Genomic DNA, 20,142 nt, shown 5'->3' with positions numbered 1-20,142 from the left:
GACTTCACATAATGGAAGTCTATGCAAGTCGCTCCGAGGTCGCCCCGAAGTAGTACAGGACCCTTTTTCTAAGTCGGAGCGACTTGTGTCGCTCCTATTAGAACGGGTCCTGTAGTGGTCAATGGGCCGCGAGGGAGTGCGACTTGTCAGGCTGACAAGTCGCCTGACAAGTCGCGCTAGTATGGACCGGCTTGTAACCTTATCTATTTTCAAGCGACTTGTTATCAGACTTTCCAGGAAGAAGAAAAAGATTAGCCAGGCATTCCCCACAGACAAAGTCGCCTATCATTTAAGTCTCTTCAAAATAGTGCACAAGTCTCTTACAAGTCTCTAAACAAGTCTCTTCAAAGTCACGCTAAAAAGTCGCTCCTTCATGGGGCGACATTCTGGTTGCGGTAGTGTGAACCGGCTCTAAATTCTGTAAAAGAACAGACAGCTATAAAGTAACCAGCAAATTGTATAGTTTTAATCTTTTGATGTAAATTATTCTATAAATAGAGCAATAAAAAACAGATGCCAACATACCATTAGAGAGTTTCCCATGCATGTCAGATTCCAGCTTGCAATTAGCAAGTTTATGTGGGAAATTTTTTGCCACAGATTCTAGAATTACCAAAAGGTAGTATACAAATTTTTATCATAAAGTTCTGTATCACTAGAGACAGCATAAAATACAGAAATGCTACAAATGTAGTAAGATACTTTGGTTAAATGTATTAAAACTTGGGCAGACAGAATCTGGAGCAGTTTTGCATGGCAACCAATCAGCTTCTATTTAAAGTTTGTTCAATTAAGGTTTGAAAATGAAAGATAGAAAGTGATTGGTTGCTATACACAGTTGCTCCAGATTCTCTCTGCTCCAGTTTTGATATTTTCCCCTTTCTTCAGAAATTTGCATTTAAAGTCACCATTTAAAAAGGAAGAAAAAAGAGAAATGCAGCTGCATTGTAGGACTCATTGCCTGTTCTTACATCTGTCTCCCTACTCCCCCACTGACAACTGCTACAGGAGCCCCCAGAATCCTACAGTACATAGGTTTAAATTTTGCCTCCAAGCACTTAAGTGGGTAACTGTGCACTCACACAACCAATGTTACATTGTGGGAGGTAGGGGGGCTGAATATGTGTCCCGCCATATCACATAGACTAGAAACAGAATTCAGCTTCAGAGAATGGTTGGTAAATGTCAGATTTACTGCTTTTATAAATATACCCCTGAGTTTTTGCTGGAACTCCAGTAGCAGAGAAAGGAAACAGCAGTAGGTACATTAGCCACTGCAGTTTTTTAAAGTAAGCCTGTCCCAAAGCTGGTCAATGTAGACTGAGCATAGGAGGAATATAGATAAAGATTTAGTGAAAACCACATGTCAAAATAATCACTAGATCCAGAGATTTACCTTCATATATTAACTTTTCCTTTAAAGCCGAGCTTGGCATGAGTTGGCTGGGCAAGTTTTCATGCCTGAGAGTAGAGAGGGGAAGTTAAAGTTAACTCCTTTCGGCTCATGCTATAGCCAAAAAACGGCTACAGTGTGGCTCTCCAAGTTTTGAAGAACGTCCATGGACCTTCTCCCACATGTGCACATCTCGTGCTCCCCCCTTGGGTACTCATCAGGCACGCTCTGTGGCAGCTGTGTCCTTTGGACAAAACTGATCACAGATCACGCTAAAAAGGGCCAATTGCAGTGGCCCTTCACTATGTGATCAGCTGTGCCCATTTAAAGTTGGTCACATGTAAACAGACTTGCCAGTTATCGTACACAGAGACAGCGTGTGAGGAAAGAAAATCCATCTAATAAATCCAGCGATGTCCATGAGTGCCTTGGCCATCCTCGTGATTGGCTGACACACAGCAGTAGTGCCATTGGCTCCCGCTGCTGTCAATCAAAGTCAGTTAGCCAATGAGGAGAAAGAGGGGGCAGGGCTAAACCACGGCTCTGTATCTGAATGGACACACAGAGCTGAGGCTTGGCTTGGGTGCCCCCATAGTAAGCTGCTCGCTTTGGGGGCACTCAACAGGAGGGAGGGGCCAGGAGCACTGAAGAGAGACCCAAGAAGAGGAGAATTTGGGCTGTCCAGTGCAAAACCACTGCACAGGGCAGGTAAGTATAACATGTTTGTTATTTTTAGATGTAGCCATGTTAGAATTACTGTGTCTTTATGTTGGATATCAGTTTGGGCCATGTCAGGACGCTCTTTTAAGAGTTTCATAAGAAGGATTGGTTTCTCCCTAGGAGTGCTGAACTGGATTATGGGGGATGTAGTTTGGAAGGAGGGCAGAGACCATGGGATGGATGACTGACTGAACTACACTCCCAGGGAGCTTTGGGGATCTGCAGAGGCTCATGGGAGAAGGTATATACTGGGGGTGTGGTCGGATACGCAAGCTCTTGCTTCGGGGACTCGTGGAGTGCAGATCAGAGAAGGAGAGCTGCAGAGAGAGACTGACCCAGACGGAGGCCTGAGAGTGCGGCCTAGAGTGCGGAGAGCCCATCCTGACTGGAGTGGACGGTGAAAGTCACAGGAAGGTGACTGGTCCAGTGTGAGAGCTGAAGAGACAGCGAGCGGTGCTGAGAGAGTGGCTAGTAAAGTGTGTGCTGAGAGTCTTCCCGCGACGCAGCATCAAAAGGAGTAGACCTGCTGGAGGACTAGAGGGTCATTCGTGGACACTGACCTTGCATTAAAGTGCCTGGTGACCTTTGGGAATCGCAAGTATATATTTGCACACGGAATACACTGACAGCAGTTAGGATCTCATTAACATCTATAACCTTGGATTACAAATATCACCTGAAGAGTGATAAAGAGCTCCAACTGCCAGCAAAGAAGTGCAGGGCTTTGCTAGCATAGAGACTATACTTTTTTTCATCCTTAAAGAGGGCCCCCGGTTCTATAATATTTCTGCCAGTTGTTTTAGACTAATTAGTTAGCTGAATGCTGCATGCCTGTTTCATTTGCTTTATTCCAATAAATAGATACACTGGTATCTGAGTGTTGAGAGTATCTTTACACAATTTCACAGAAAATTACTGAACCTGTAGTGCCTAGTGGGTGGGATGTTTTTCAGGGTCCAGGGAGTGCAGAGGATCTTCCATTAACCAGCAGCCCCCAAGGGGGTCATGTTACATATAGAAAAAAAATGAGACTTTGCAATCACTTTGTGTGCCGGTTCACACTAGTGCAATGCCAGACATTGCATGTGATTTGCACCGCATTGCTGTGCAGATCACAAGCGATTTATGTGCGATGCAAATTCAGCCATACACATTGTATGGCTGAATTTGCATCACATTCAGGCCAAAATGGTGCAGGACCCTTTTTTTGGTCCGCACTGGAATCGGATCGCATTGACATTTCACAGTTCACATCGTGATATGCAAATCAATCTGAGGGTGTCATTAACTTTCTAATGACACCTGCAGTGGTTCGCATACAGCAGTGTGAACTGCTTGCGAGTTCTATGCGCTGCGGGAACCCGCACTGGAATCGCGCTGGTTCTCGCATCAGGCTATGTGCGAACTGGCACTAAATACCAACATTGTTATTGTGGTGTCAGGTGGACAGTTTTTGATACTTTACATTTGTTGAGATCAAAATACAAGCCCAATAAATTATACATTTTTATAAAGTAGCTTCCCGCCTGGGGTCACTTAACACCTACTTTTCTTGAAGATATTGATCTTTTTATTCCCTCTCTCTTTATCTAACTTTAAAATGTGGCTTTTTTTAGTGACTTAGATGGAAACAGAAACTAAGAGCTGAGAGTTTATTACTATTTCAGAACACAGTCCTTGGGCTCCAGGCAAGTGACTGCCTAGGTTCAGATGATATCATTGCTAATTATTTTCAGCAAGCTGTATAGATCGATATTACAGTCAGCTGCCAGGGCAGGCGGGGGGAAGAGCAGTGGTGTATTTAGGTCTTGTGCTGCCCTAGGCCTGACTAAACTTGGGCACCCCTAATTTAAACATGACCCACTCCTTCCTGTAAAGGCCACACCCTTTCTTGTTTATGACCCGCCCTGTCATCTGTAAAACCACAGACCACAACCACAGTTTATCAGTGCCCATCAGTACAGCCTCATCAGTTCCCATAAGTTCAGCTTCATCAGTGCCCATCAGTGCAGCCTTATCAGTGCTCATCAGTTCAGCCTTATTACTGCCCATCAGTGCAGCCTCATCTGTTCAGCCTCATTACTGCCCATCAGTGCAGCCTCATCAGTGGCCATCAGTACAGCCCCATCAGTGGCCACCAGTGCAGCCTCTCAGTGCATCATATCAGTAGCCATCAGTGCAGTCTATTAGTGCCCATCAGGGCAGCATATCAGTGCAGTCCCATCAGCTTTTTTGCTGCCCCCCTGCAAAGTGCTGCCCTAGGCCTGGGCCTTGTTGGCCTAGGCCAAGATACAGCACTGGGGAAGAGCTATACCAAGATGGCTGTCAGCACAGGAAATTCTATTGATATCACAGATATTATCTGTGGATATTCTTCTTGTGAACACACTTCTATAGAGATCTTTTATAGCATGCTCTAAAGCAGGATTGGAAACCTAAGATCTAGCTGGTTGAACAGTTGGACATTATGAGCATATATATATATAGTGAATTTGGCATTCAGCAAACATTCTCTGCATGTGAATCCAGGTTCCAGGTCCATGTGCCTAAATGGTAGTGACTGATTCTCCACCAGAGAATGTCTGTTAAAGATCACATTGACTGCTTTATAGATGATTAAATGTTGGATTCTGAATATCACCAGCACTGAACCTGCATTTGAGCCTAAGATGGTGCTGTTTTTAAATGCCAATGGAAGAATAAACTGCATTTAGGTGCTTTGGCAGTGGTAGTGAGAGGCATTTACTTCTGTAATATTATGTGTATATGACAGTCTGGCTTAAAATGATGCTGGTCATCACTCAACCTTGAAGAAAAATGCCACCTGGTGGGAAATCTGATCTTTTGTGATGGACATCAGTGAAATGAAGTTAAACTTGTAGGTGGGTGTAGTATATCCTCGGTGCTGTAGGTGACAGTGTGCTGCTGTGCAGGTGGAAGTGGAGGTTGGGAGGAACATTGTTATTCCGCAGATTCCGTAGGTGTCATCTGGGGAGCTGTGGTCCGACTGGACCCTGTGTTCCTGAGTGACATTTAGCAGCTATCTTTTGTAAAGACAGCACTAGAATAGTAAATAGCAGTGCCCTGCTGCTGCTGGTACGCATTCTGCAACTGGTTAGAGTAGGGAAAGGAACCATGCTGGTCAGGGACAATGATTTAGGCTCAGGGAAAGGTTCCTACATAAGGAGAGTAGGGATCTCTGGTGTGTACCGGTTTAGGTAGCTGAGATGAAGAGCAGAGAACATGTTCTTCGCTTCTCATCACAGTACATGACCGCTCTGTCACAAACGGCCAGAGCTGAAGATCTCACAGCTGTTTCTCTGAAATATCTCCATTTCAGCTCTCAGGCTCCCCAATACATGAACTGGAAACTTTTAGAGATTCTCCACCAGTTTCACAGATACAAAGTGGGGGGGGGGGGGGTGGGAGTTAATGCACATGACAGCATTTAATCCAGTTAGTAAATCCTGACCATTCCAGGCTCACCACTGCAGCCTGGAATGGTCAGGATTTATTAACTGGATTAAATGCTGTCATGTGCAACCCCCCCCCCCTGGGAGTGGAGTGGGGGGTGGGGGTAATGCACATAACAGCAGCCTGGAAGGGGGTAAGCTGGTCTCTGCATTGAAATGGGTACGCTGGTCTCTGCATTGAAAGGGGGTACGCTGGTCTCTGCATTGAAAGGGAGTACGCTGGTCTCTGCATTGAAAGGGGGGTACGCTGGTCTCTGCATTGAAGGGGGCAGGCTGGTCACTGCATTGAAGGGGGCACGCTGGTCTCTGCATTAAAAGGGGGTACACTGGTCTCTGCATTGAAGGGGGCACACTGGTCACTGCATTAAAGGGGGCACACTGGTTACTGTGCATTGAAAGGTGGCACGCTGATCACTGTGCATTGAAAGGGGGCACACTGGTCACTCTGCATTGAAAGGGGGCACGCTGGTCACTCTGCATTGAAAGGGGGCACGCTGGTCACAGTGCATTGAACGGGAGCACGCTGGTCACTGTGAATTGAAAGGGGGCACGCTGGTCATTCTGCATTGAAAGGGGGCATGCTGGTCTCTCTGAATTGAAAGGGGGCACGCTGGTCATTCTGCATTGAATGGGGGCACGCTGGTCACTGTGCATTGAAAGGGGGCACGCTGGTCACTGTGCATTGAAACGGGGGCACGCTGGTCATTCTGCATTGAAAGGGGGCACGGTGTGGTCTCTCTGCATTGAAAGGGGGCATGCCGGTCTCTCTGCATTGAAAGGGGGGCACACTATACCTTAATTACTGAAGGCCCCTTTCACACTTTTGTGACCTCAAAGTCAAGCAATTTTTTTACAGCGTTTTTTGACGCAAAGCAATGCCTATTACATTTTTCTGTTTGCGCCCTCTGGGCCACCACCAGACCAGACACTGCTTGATGGGCCTACTTTAGGCCTGATTCACATGTATGCAGGTTGGGGGGCCCACATTTTTAAAGGCACAGCATCCTATTCATTTGAATGAGCTGCTTTCCCGCAGAAAAAAAAGGTGCATGCAGCATTTTAAAATTTCAGTGGCATCATGCACCATGCGACTTACCTGCAGTTCCTTCACTGGCAAGTTTGCTGTATTTTTAGGTATGTGGGCCATGCATTTAAAAACACAGTGCATTTGCGTTAACTGTGTCATGCAAACGCACTGTGTTTTTAAATGCATGGCCCACATACTTAAAAACGCAGAAAGCTTGCCAGTGCAGGAACTGCAAGTAAGTCGCATGGTGCAAAAGCAGGATGGATTTCAAGGCCACTGAAATTTTAAAATGCTGCATGCACCTTTTTTCTACGGGAAACGCAGGCATAGCAGCCCATTCAAATTAATAGGATGCTGTGCCCTTCTAAAATGTGGGCCGCCAACCCACATACATGTAAAGGCCTAAAGCAGTAGTAAAGTAATTTACAAATAAAAAAAACCTGTCCCCCTGCAGGTTTAAGTCATACCGCACTATTATACACACTGATGTGAAAATGGCTGCAATGTAATGGGGTGTTGGGATGTGATAAGGGGTACTGCGATGTGTAAAGGGGCACTATGACGTGAAAATGGCTGCAATGTAATGGGGTGTTGTAATATGATAAGGGGCATCGTGATATGTAAAGGGGCACTATGATGTGAAAGTAGCTGCAATATAATGGGGCGCTGTGATTTTATAAGGGTTACTGCGATGTGTAAAGGGGCACTATGATGTGAAAATGGCTGCAATATAATGGGGCGCTGTGATGTGATAAGGTGTACTGTAATTTGTAAAGGGCCACTATGATGTGAAAATGGCTGCAATGTAATGGGGCGCTGTGATGTGTTAAGGGATACTGTAATTTGTAAAGGGGCACTATGACATAAAAATGGCAGCAATGTAATGGGGCGCTGTGATGTGATAACGGATACTGTAATTTTTAAAGGGGCACTGTGACATGAAAATGGCTGCAATGTAATGGAGTGTTGTGATTTGTAAAGGGGCACTATGCATGAAAATTGCTGCAATGCAATGAGGCGCTGTGATGTGATAAGGGGTACTGTGATTTGTGTATGAAGGAATGCTGTTGGGGGACCCCAGAAGAGGAGGATCGGGGCTGCTTTGTGCAAAACTTTTCCACAGAGATTGAGATGTTGGGGTGGAGAGCTAAATTGCATGGGGGGGGGGGGGGCAAGAAAATGTTTGCCCATGGTCCAATCCATTTTAAAGACGGCTCTGTGTATAGATATGCTTTCATGTGTCACAACATGTCATTACGAGTTCTTTTAAACTTTGGTTTCACTTTTTAAACTTAGCGGCACTGTAATCTCACAATATCTCGTGAGATTACAGGCAGTCCACCCAGTTGTACATGGATCTCGGCCGTTTCCAGAGGAAAAACTTCTCCTCTGATCACCCTGTGAGAAGTGAAGTTCTCCACCTTCTAAACTGGGTGCCAGAGGAGATCATTTTTCTCTGAGAACTGCCGAAAAGTGAACTGAGAGAAAACTTCTCAGTTTATTAAATGTACACCTTACTGAGATCACTAGTTCAAGAGTATTCAGATCCATTATCACAAGTCTGTGTCACAGTTTCTAAACCCATTCTATGATAGCCAGTGATTGCCTATTGCCTTGTTGACTGTTTACTTACAACCCTTCAATACAAGAATCATTTAACCCTTTTCTGGACTCTGTGTGTTGTTTCTCCAAATTGGGTACCAACCTCCTAGCCCCTCCCACAAGCTATCTATTTATTTTAAAAGAATTGTGCTGTCGATTTTTTCTTTTGATTACAGCAGCTGGAGTTCTGCTTTAAACTCGTCCCCACTACATTACGTAATGCCATATGGATATTGTCTACATAAAGAAAAAGATAAAAATCACTGTGTCACCTCAGAGATATAGAGGAGAATATCCTATAAGAAATCAGATACCCTAAACTCTATCTCATGCACCATCGCCCCGTACAAAGTCAAATCACTCCTATACATTTAATACAGGAAGTGTATGGTAGCGTGATCCTCTAGATATATGAGTATAATATTTAGGGAGGACTAAAGGTCTACAAAGAAATCTTCAGAGAAGATCAGTCGGTCAATTATAAACAGCTTTATTAAAGTATATTTGGTAACAATAGAACATGATAAATTGCAAAAACCTCCAACATAACAAAAAGTTAAAATGACAACGTTGTTAAAACCAGGCAAGAAAGTAGCTGCAGACAACCACACAAACCACACATCCACTACATCTGAAGATTTCTTTGCGGACCTTTAGTCCTCCTTAAACATATGGTTATTGTCCCCTGCCTTGCATTGTGGGATATCACAACATGCATAAGCACAACAAGTCAGATTTCTTTGCGGACCTTTAGTCCTCCTTAAACATATGGATATTGTCCCCTGCCTTGCATTGTGGGATATCACAACATGCATAAGCACAACAAGCCAGAATCTACAAACAGATTTGGGGTTTTACTCGTGTACAGGTTGTAGGGATCTGAATCTTCTAAAAGTTCATGTAGACACTTGCTATTGTCTAGTTTCCATGCACAGCTTCCATTTACTAGGTGTCCTATGTTGCAGGTATTTAAAAGCAGCCCTGCCTTAAGGCATGTCCACATCAGGTTCCTCTATCTGCCATTTATCTGTAGCTTCAAAGACTGTTTCTGAATGGAACCCTATATTAAAAGGTGCCAGGCTTTGGAATTGGCCATCATGATTCTGTTGCAGTCTACACAATTACTGTAACATTTAAACTTAGCAGCTGCACAGCAGCTGTATCTTGTAAGTTTTCTGGCTCCGCACACCATTTCCCTTTTCTAAGGAGCATTATAAACACTGAAACAGCTCACTTCATCAGATAGAACTTGTAAAAGTAATTCATTCATGTGCAAGGACCACACATAGATATTTGCCAGAAACTGCAAATACCATATGTGTGTTAATAGGCTATGGCTTTATAAATAGAAAAGAAAGCCAGTTCATAATTGGGACAATAGCAGGTCATGTGTTCAGTTAGCAGCTGATGTTTGTAAAACAAAATTTGTATTGCCAAAATATGAACATTTTGAAATTTCTGAAACGTTAAAAACTAGAAGAAAACATTAGTAAAAGTTTTGCAGTCATGGTATGATGCGACCTCAAATCTAGGATCTCCTTGGCTTTTTCCTTGGAAGCCATGGTTAATCAATTTGATTTACTAGATCTCCACTCCGCTGGGATTTCCTTCTGGCTTCGTACAGACATTATTGTCACTACTACTGATAGTCAGCAACTGGAGCAGTAAGCCAGTGTTAAAGAGAAGGAGACAGCTGAAAGGAGGTGCAGGCTGTGTTTTCTCCTCCTTCAGCTCCTTCCTTTGACAACACGTATGCTCACAAGAATATGCTGCTCAATCCCCCGGGCCTTGAGTAAAGGTAAGAGTAGGCAGGGAAAGCAAGCTTGGGCTCCTATATTGTTAATTTTATTCTCATTGACTGCATATTATAACGTCTGCCCATTTGTTGTCAGCATATTGTAACATCTATCCTTGTATTACAACGACTGCCTATTTGTTACCCATGTCCTGGAAAGATAGCCCTTTTGGTACCTGCGTATAGTAAAGATTCTTCAATTGTTGCCTGCCTAAATATTGTAAGATTGCCCTGTTTGTTAACAACATATTATAAAAATTGGAGATTTAATGCCCACGTATTGCAAAAGTTGCCCATTTGTTGCCTGTGCATTGCAATATTTGCTCATTTAGTGCCTATGTTTTGCAAAAATTGCCCTTTAGTGGCCCATGTATTTTCAGGATTGCTATTTTTTAGCTGCGTATTAACAAGTAAGTGCTGTTTGTATAACATACCATATTACTATAATTAAATCCCCTGCAAACTTTTCACTAATAATTCAGACTGCTATGTTTTGCCACTATTATACTCAATATTAAAACTTTCAATTTACTATGGTATACTTAGCTACTGTCCCCACATTTCCTCCATTAGTGGGAACTATATATTTTGCCATAGTAGTTTATTAACATATGTACTGAAAAAAAATACACTTTTTTTTTTTTTTTTTTTGCAACACAATGTGTGAAACTCCAATGCACGTGTTGGGGCTCACTAAAATGGGTAAATCCCAGAGTTAAAGTCCCAAATAAAATTGAAGCATTTTCCATTTACCATTTACCATCTTTTAGGGCAAATTGACAATATAGTCAAATGTTGAACTACAACAGTTTGGAGAAGGAGACAATTGCTCTCTATTTTCTTTCCTTTTTTTGTGTTGCTAATGTTGGATTTCACAACCCTCTTCCAGCCAGCAGGGGGAGATCTAGCGAACCTATAGGATCAAATGCAGAATGTGTGAGTAGGTGGAACCTGAGAGATTTTATATTGGATTGCCCAGGACTCTCTTTGACGTATCAGGGGTCCTTGCATCCAGTCCAGTCTGTACAAGCAGGGACCTGAACCAGCCCTGAGTAGCCAGAGGTCGAAAGCCAGTTTTCTGTGCAAAAAGCAGCACTGTCAGCCTTGTTGACCCTGCATAGTTGCCCCTGAGAGACTGGAGCAATAATCAGAATCTGCATCCTGGCTGTTCAAGTTGCAGCCACACTAGAACAAGACTGAAGGGCCCTTTCCATCAGAAGAGTCTATACGTCACATCTGAGAGTTGGTGAGAGGGCCACTGGCCACTGGCCCACCTTGTACTGTTTGTAGTAGACAAGCTGCTGTAAGCATGACTATTAAAGCAACCAAGCCACATTCATCCACTGCAATGTAGTACCTCTGAACATCCAAGTCCATATCGCACCACTGCAAACTCAGAACGACGGTCATACTTCATTATTATCTTTGAACTGCTTCTATTCCACCTTTCACTGAACTATTTTGCACCTGTTGCCATCTTACTGCCTGCAGGGCTGAATGACTATTATAAGTGCACCAAGGTCCAATTATCGGGCCCCAAGCTAAGATGACAGAAGATACATTTAAAGGACAGCCCCATTAGTCAACTTGCAGTTTTCCCTCATCCACCCTCCTCTATTGTCTATGTTGCTCAAATTTCACAGTGCCTACTCATTTGGTTTGGACCTAGCATTGTCATCATCAGTGCACATTGGCAGTATGGTTCCTGTAATTTTAAAACATGTCTCATTACTTCTTGTGGCACTGCTACTGTTTATGTTTGGAAGGTTCATGTCCCCCCATATTTTTTAACTCCACTTATTTGTACTTGCTTGGTTATCAGTTTTGCTGAGTAATAATACATTGTTTTACCCTTGTTAACTGCTTTGGTGCCTGTTTTCAAGGTAACATTGTTATTGAGTGATATGAGTTATCTGTTGTATCTCAATGTGCCAGCTTGCTTTTTCTACTCAACCTGGTGTGTCAGAGGAGCTGAGGCCTTTGAGGAGGTCGAGGCAAAAAATAAAGGGCCCATCTTAACCAGAGGCTCCATCGAGGGTAGTGCTACATCCTATATTTAATTGTTTATTTAGCAAATACATCTAACTCCTACAGTGAAAAATTTGCGCTGAACACCTAAGCTAACTGAGCTATGGGGAACTGATACCCAGGAGCAGTTAACCACTTAAGCCCCGGAAGATTTTACCTCCTTCCTGACCAGGGCCTATTTTGCGATTCGGCACTGTGTGACTTTAACGGACAATTGCGCGGTCGTGCGACGCTGTACCCAAATTAATTTGATGTCCTTTTTTCCCACAAACAGAGTTTTCTTTTGGTTGTATTTGATCACCTGTGCGATTTTTTGATCATGTGCTATAAACAAAAAAAGAGCGACAATTTTGCAAAAATAACAATATTTTTCACATTTTTTTATATGAAATTCCCCCCCCAAAAAAAATGTAAAAATCAAAATTTGTTTACATTTTTGGCCAATTTGTTTTCTGCTACCTATGTTTGGTAAAAAAAATCACAATAAGCGTATTTTGATTGGTTTGCGCAAAAGTTATTGCGTTTACTAACTAAGGGAAAGATTTTTGTCATTTTTGTTGTTTTTTTTTTTTAACGAATAATCGCGGCGATCTGCAATTTTTTTTTGCGGTACTGCGACATTGCGGCAGACAGATCGGACCCTTGACTGACATTTTTGACACTTTTGGGGGTACCAGTGACATTACTACAGTAATCAGTGCTATACATATGCACTGTTACTGTAAAAATGACACTGGGAGGGAAGGGGTTAACTTTATTGGAGAGGGAGGGGTTAAGTGTGTCCCTAGGGGCGTGTTTCTTACTGTCATTGGATGTGGCTGTGTGTGTAACAGCACAGATCAACGGTCCTACATAACAGGACCGAGTGATCAGTGCTTTTACACAGGGGAGAGTGATAGGTGGATGTGTTTACATTAGCCGCCTGCCTTTCTCCCTCTCTACCCGACAATCGCGAGTGACCAGCGGACATAGGATCCGCCGGTCACACGCGCCGCCTTCTTCGGGTATGAGCGGGGGCGGGAGCGCGCCTCTGGTGGCGCACTCGCCCCCTATTCACTCCCAGGCTAGTGACGTACCGGTACGTCACTTTGCCTGGGAGGGGCTGACCGCGGCCGTATATAGTCGGGCGGCGGTCGGCAAGTGGTTAACATACTCTACATATTCTATGAGCAGAATAATGGAACTCATAGAGAGATCCATGAAAATACTCCCTATACTTGATTCTTTTTATTTAAATCTGTAAAGGGATCATAATAAATAAACGTCTTTATTAAATATGGTCAGGACTTTTTTAATAGCCAGGAAAATATCAAATTCAAAGGTGAATACATAAATCAATCAATATGACAAGAAGTGACTTTCCAGCTTTCTTCCAAATCTACAGTCAATGTCTAAAATGTTTATCCTTTGCAGCTTTAACATAGCAAGTCATACAGTAACCTTTCCCATTGGATGCAATATATATAAGTATAATAAACATTTGTCTATCCTGTGCAGATGCTTAAACTCATATTCAGGTACTAATAAATCTTATGAGCATGAGGTTCAACAAGTCAGCACTGTCAAATAAGCATATCTTTAGTATTAACAGACCAATTACCTATCATAAACAGCTCCCAGCTGTAAGTAAAGTTGAATCCCATCTCTGTAATCACAGACATTGCAGTTAGCAATGAATAAACCGCAGTCTGTTTTTTGTAGATATTCCTTGGTAGTTAATCAAGTAAATCAGGCTAACATGTAACTTGGCCAAATTGCTTCCAGGATTTTGACTGATAACATCATGCACAAACATAAAACTTTAAAAAATGAGTGTAAGAAGAACTAGTAGTACAGCAGTACAGTATCTCACAAAAGTGAGTACACCCCTCACATTTTTGTAAATATTTTATTATATCTTTTAATGTGACAGCACTGAAGAAATGACACTTTGCTACAATGTAAAGTAGTGAGTGTACAGCTTGTATAACAGTGTAAATTTGCTGTCCCCTCAAAATAACTCAACACAAAGCCATTAATGTCTAAACCGCTGGCAACAAAAGAGAGCACACCCCTAAGGCAAAATGTCCAAATTGGGCCCAAAGTGTCAATATTTTGTGTGGCCACCATTATTTTCCAGCACTGCCTTAACCCTTTGGGCATGGAGTTCACCAGAGCCTCACAGGTTGCCACTGGAGTCTTCTTCCACTCCTCCATGATGACATCACGGAACTGGTGGATGTTAGAGATCTTGCGCTCCTCCGCCTTCCGTTTGAGAATGCCCCACAGATGCTCAATAGGGTTCAGGTCTGGAGACATACTTGGTCAGTCCATCACCTTTACCCTCAGCTTTTTTAGCAAGGCAGTGGTAGTCTTGGAGGTGTATTTGGGGTCGTTATCATGTTGGAATACTGCCCTACGGCCCTGTTTCCAAAGGGAGGGGATCATGCTCTGCTTCTATATGTCACAGTACATGTGGGCATTCATGGTTCCATCAATGAACTGTAGCTCCTCAGTTCCGGCAGTACTCATGCAGCCCCAGACTATAACACTCCCTCCACCATGCTTGACTGTAGGCAAGAAACTCTTTTGTGTCCTTAACCTGGTTGCCGCCACACACGCTTGACACCATCTGAACCAAATAAGTTTATCTTGATCTCATCAGATCACAGGAAATGGTTCCAGTAATCCATGTCCTTAATCTGCTTGTCTTCAGCAAACTGTTTACAGGTTTTCTTGTGCAGCATCTTTAGAACAGGCTTCCTTGTGGGATGACCAATTTGATGCAGTGTGTAGCATATGCTTTGAGCACTGGCAGACTGACCCCCCCCCCCCACCCCTTCAACCTCTGCAGCAATGCTGGCAGCAATCATACCTCTATTTCCCAAAGACAACCTCTGGACATGACTCTGAGCACATGCACTCAACTTCCTTGGTTGACCATGGCGAGGCCTGTTCCGAGTGGAACCTGTCCTGTTAAACCGCTTTATGGTCTTGGCCACCATGCTGCAGCTCAGTTTCAGGGTCTTGGCAATGTTCTTGTAGCCTAGGCCATCTATATGTAGAACAACAATTCTTTTTTCAGATCCTCAGTGAGTTCTTTGCATTGAGGTGCCATGTTGAACTTCCAGTGACCAGTATGAGAAAGTGAGAGCGATAACATCAAATTTAACACACCTGCTCCCCATTTACATCTGAGACCTTTTAACACTAACAAGTCACATGACACTGGGGAGGGAAAATGGCTAATTGGGCCCAATTTGGACATTTTCACTTAGGGGTGTACTCACTTTTGTTGCCAGCGGTTTAGACATTAATGGCTGTGTGTTGAGTTATTTTGAGGGGACAGTAAATTTACACTGTTATACAAGCTGTACACTCACTACTTTACATTGTAGTAAAGTGTCATTTCTTCAATGATGTCTAATAGATATAATAAAATGTATATCCTAAGAGCTAATGTTTTTTTCCTGATTCCGTTTTAATGACATTGCATCAAATGCATTTATTGAGATCACATCCTGATCTACGTTTTCACCTTTTTACTTGCCAGCTGCCATTCAACTGACGTTCAGGACACAACATTGTTTTATATTATTGTTGCATATCTACTGTATTCGGAATAGTTTATGTAAAATATTCTGGATTAGCTGACAGCCCAGATTAAGGCTCCATGCACACTAGCTTTTTTTAAGCTCCTAGAAGCTGTTATTAGCATTTTTTTCTGCTCATAGAAGCTAAACAGTGTTATCATATGTGTCCATGCACACTACATTAGACTATTAGCATTTTTTGAGATTCAGCATCTAGGAGCAGAAAAAAAAACAATTTTTGTAGAGTTTCTGGGAGGGTTTCCCTTGCAGAAAAAAAGCTAAACGCTCCTATACGCTACGAAAATGCTACCAACAGCTTTTTTTATGCAGTTTTTTTTTTATGAACAGTAAAAATGCTAATAAAATGCTAATAAAATGCTAATGCTCATAAAAGCTTCTAAAAGTGACTAAAACACTACTAGAAGCCAGCACAAAAATGCTATTATCAGCGATTTTTGTCCAGCGTTTTTTTCTAGCATTTGTTGAGCTAGTGTGCATGGAGCCTTAAGTTATTAGAATGTTTCTAAAGCTTTTTTTTTTTTTTTTTACTTTTTTTTATTCTTAGTTTTCAATAGAATTGAGTAAATTTAGGACTTTTGTCAGTTTTTTTTTTATATAATTATGATTTCACGCTCATAAGATTCAACTACTGTTTGTCCTGGTGTAACCTGAGAGAGAGAACGTGATGTGAGCTGTCACTGGAATGGACATACAGTAGATGGAAACTTTTCCAAAGGGGACACCTGTATCAGTGACAACTGTGTAAAAGGAGATTTCCACCATTTTGGGCTGCCTACCTCTCACTTTTTTGTTTTGTGTTAAACATATCTTCCTATGGGGACACAGCCAGCGAAACAGCCTGACAAGAGTTTTACCAAATCCCTAATCTTCTAAAGAAAAAAGTGTGGGCACTAAATACACTTTATAGAACAATGTAAAAAAAAAAAACATTTGTAGCCAATGAGTGCCTATAAAATCTTTTCTGTTTTTGTTCAGTCACGTTTGGCTCATTTAATGTCCTTTATTATTAGAGATGAGCAAAACTGCATTCGTTCAGTTAGTGAACAGTTTTCTTTGCTCAAAATTCAAAGTTTGCAAACATTGCGTCAAACCCGAACGGGGGCCAATCCTGGTACTTAACCACTTGACCTCTGGAAGATTTACCCCCCTCCCAGACCAGGCCGTTTTTTGTGATACGACATTGCATTATTTTAGCTGACAATTGCACAGCCGTGCGACGCTGTACCCAAATGATGTCCTTTAATCCCCACAAATAGAGGTTTCATTTGGTGGTATTTGATCACGTCTGCAGTTTTTAATTTTTGCGCTATAAACAAAAAAAGACCGACAATTTTGAAAAAAAAAATATATATATATTTTTCACATTCTGCTATATAACATTCCCCAAAAAAAACAAAAAAAAATTAAAAAATTAATTTTTTCATCCTATAAGGCCAATTTGCATTCTGCTACATATTTTAGGTAAAAACAAAATCGTAATAAGCGTATTTTGATTGGTTTGCACAAAAGTTATCACATCTACAAACTAGGGGAAAGATTTATGTCATTTTTATTCATTTATTTTTTTTACTGCGATTTTTAGCGAAACTGCGACATTTCGGCAGACACATCAGACACCTAACTGATCTTTTTGACACTTTTGGGGGACCAGTGACATTACTACAGTAATCAGTGCTACAAATATGCACTGTTACTGTAATAATGACACTGGCAGGGAAGGGGTTAACCTAGTGGGTGATCAAAGGGTTAAATGTGAGTCTAGGGGAGTGTTTACAAACTGTGGGGGGGGGGGGGCTTGTGAAATGACCATAGAGACTTGTGATCCTATATAGAAGGATCACAGGGGCTCTGTGATTATTTCAGAGAGAATAATGGTCAGCTATGTTTACAACAGCTGACCGTCCTTCTCTCTCAGCGGGGAGTGAGCGTGGGTGCCCGGCGGCAATTACGGCCACCGACCCCGTGCATCAGCATCCCTGCTGCCTAGTGGCATCATGCGCGACTGATGTAGTACTACGTCATTTCTCACAGCCGAGCCAGCCTGCCACAGTAAAACTGCGGCGGTTGGTTGGCAAGTGGTTAAAGTGATTGTAAAGTCTTGTTTTTCTTATATAACAATAAACATATTATACTTACCTGATCTGTTGCAGTTGATTTGCACAGAGCAGCTCAGATCCTCCTCTTCTCAGGCCCTCTTTGCAGCTCCTGGCCTCTCCCTCCTATCGGGTTCCCCCACAGCAAGCAGCTTGCTATGGGGGCACCTGAGCCCAGCTGCAGCTCCGTCTGTCCATTCAGACATGGGGCTGCCGTATGGCCCTGTCCCCTCTCTCTCCCGATTGGCTGACTGAATTTGATTGACAAACACGGAGCCAATGGCGCCGCTGCTGTGTCTCAGCCAATCAGGAGGGAGAGTCCTGGATGGCCGAGGGACTCATGGACATCGCTGAACAGAGACTGGGTTCAAGTGAGTATTAGGGGGTGCTGGGGAGGCTGCTACACACAGAAGGTTTTTATCTTAAGTCATAGAATGCATCAAGATAAAGAAAACCTTCTGAGTTTACAACTCCTTTAAGCATAGGTCATGTATGACTTTGACAGAGAGACCATTTCTTCCACACAGAGAGCAAGGGTCTTTTTCTGTAGCATGCTGGCAGGGGGCAGTCTTTTTGTCCCAGGTGGTGGCTGATTTGTACAGAAAAGTTGTAAAACTGTGAATGACTTTTTTCACGTATCTGCAATGTATTTAGTTAAAAGTTTATTTGGGCTTTATTGAAAAGCCTGATTTCTAAATGATAGCAATGTTTTTAATTTATTACTAGCAGTTACAACCTAAATTATTTAACTTGAATTTGTTCTTTGCACAGCACCCTCCTCCCCTAATCCCACCATAGAACATATTTTCATTTGATAACAACTCCCTGCTTTTTGAAAAGATAACTGACAGTTTCCTATTAACTGCAATGTTCAAACATTTTGTATGACCTTAAGACAAGTGTTATTAAAGCTAAAGTATTTTTAGTCAAAAGAGTTAGTTCACACTGATTCGCTACAAAATCATTTTTATACTCCTAGTAGGGCTGGATTTTCATGCCTGGAACCTGTAGAAGCACAAGCTTTGGTATCCATTGCACTACCCCTCTAGAGTAAGAACTGTAACAATGTGGAGACATAGTTGACATCACCATGCCTTCCTGCAGAGACTGGAGCTCAAAGGCCAACAGATTTCAAATGCCCAGGTATCCTAGTAGGCAGCAGTATGAGGTGGTGATGTCACCCATGCCCCACAGAAGTATAGCCGGATGGGGCAAAGGTAAATTGTTTTTCATGGGTGATCTGTTTGTTTACAAAAGGCTTTTAAAGCCATTTGTGTTGGGGACACAGGAAGCTTGCAAATAAGCAGTCCTTCCCTTTGGCAAGATTCTATCTATCTTTATTAATTTTAGATAGAGTAGGTAAGGATAAAACCAGTGGCAGCCGGGCCACAAGGGTGCAGGGGCATTGCCCCCCCCCCCCCAAAGTTCCCAAAGTTAGTTTGCCAAAGAAGAAGGCTACTTTAACATGTTCAAAATTATTAGTCATTGTGACAGCACTCACTGTTACTGGGAATGAAAGACAGACAATATGCTAATATCATCAGCTCAACCACCTGTTTTCCAGACATCGTTGAATATGCTGATGTACTCACCTGTTATCTACAATAGGTTCTGTATTTAACCCTATTGTTTGTGTATTGTATTGCAGGAGCTCGAGGATGGCCGCCTGCTACTTAATTGGCTCAGGTTGATTAAATCACTGTCATCTATTAGTTGCTGAGTGGAAATATACTGTTTGTGTTGGTTGTTCTTTAGATATGTTAATTCTATATCTGATTACAATTTTATCTGCATATGATAATGTAATCAGGCAACCGCTGACCTGTGTGTAGTAATTTGATCAGGAGGGTGATGTGCTCATGTGTGTATAAATTGAGTGTGAAACTGTTCAATAAAGGAGAAGGTTCCTTAACTTGTACAAGCTCAGTTGTTGGCTAGCTTTGTATGGGGGTGGCTAGGATTTGATATCTATGTTCATGACTGCGAGGAAGCCGTATACTGACGGAAGACCACAAGTACAGTGTGAGTCGGCGGTTCCGTTACAGTCATATTATCATTTTTTTTTTTTTTAAATAAGTAGTTCATATGTGTCACACAATGTGTGTGCTCTGTGCAGGGTGCCGGATTAATGGGTGTCTATTAGGTCCTTAAATGTGATATGAGCATGTGATTCCAGGCTGAGGCTCTAATTGGCTTGATTCAGGTTGTCTTTGGGGCACAGAGCACTGCGCCCCGAAACCTGCAACTTTTGATTTTAGCGAATCAATATTTGTCGTTGCGTCACTTCCCGTTTCCGGCTTTTCATTCCGTGGAGACGAAACTGCCGGGGGAAAGTACTGGGCAAGGTAATGCGGAGCTATGGCATGTATTGTCTGTGTGATTGCTGCGATATTACCTGTATGTGAGTGCGAACCTGGA

The sequence above is a fragment of the Pelophylax lessonae genome, assembly GCF_965119305.1.
Source record: "Pelophylax lessonae genome assembly, chromosome: 5".
NCBI lineage: Eukaryota > Metazoa > Chordata > Amphibia > Anura > Ranidae > Pelophylax > Pelophylax lessonae.
Note: the sequence above shows the minus strand (reverse complement) of the source record.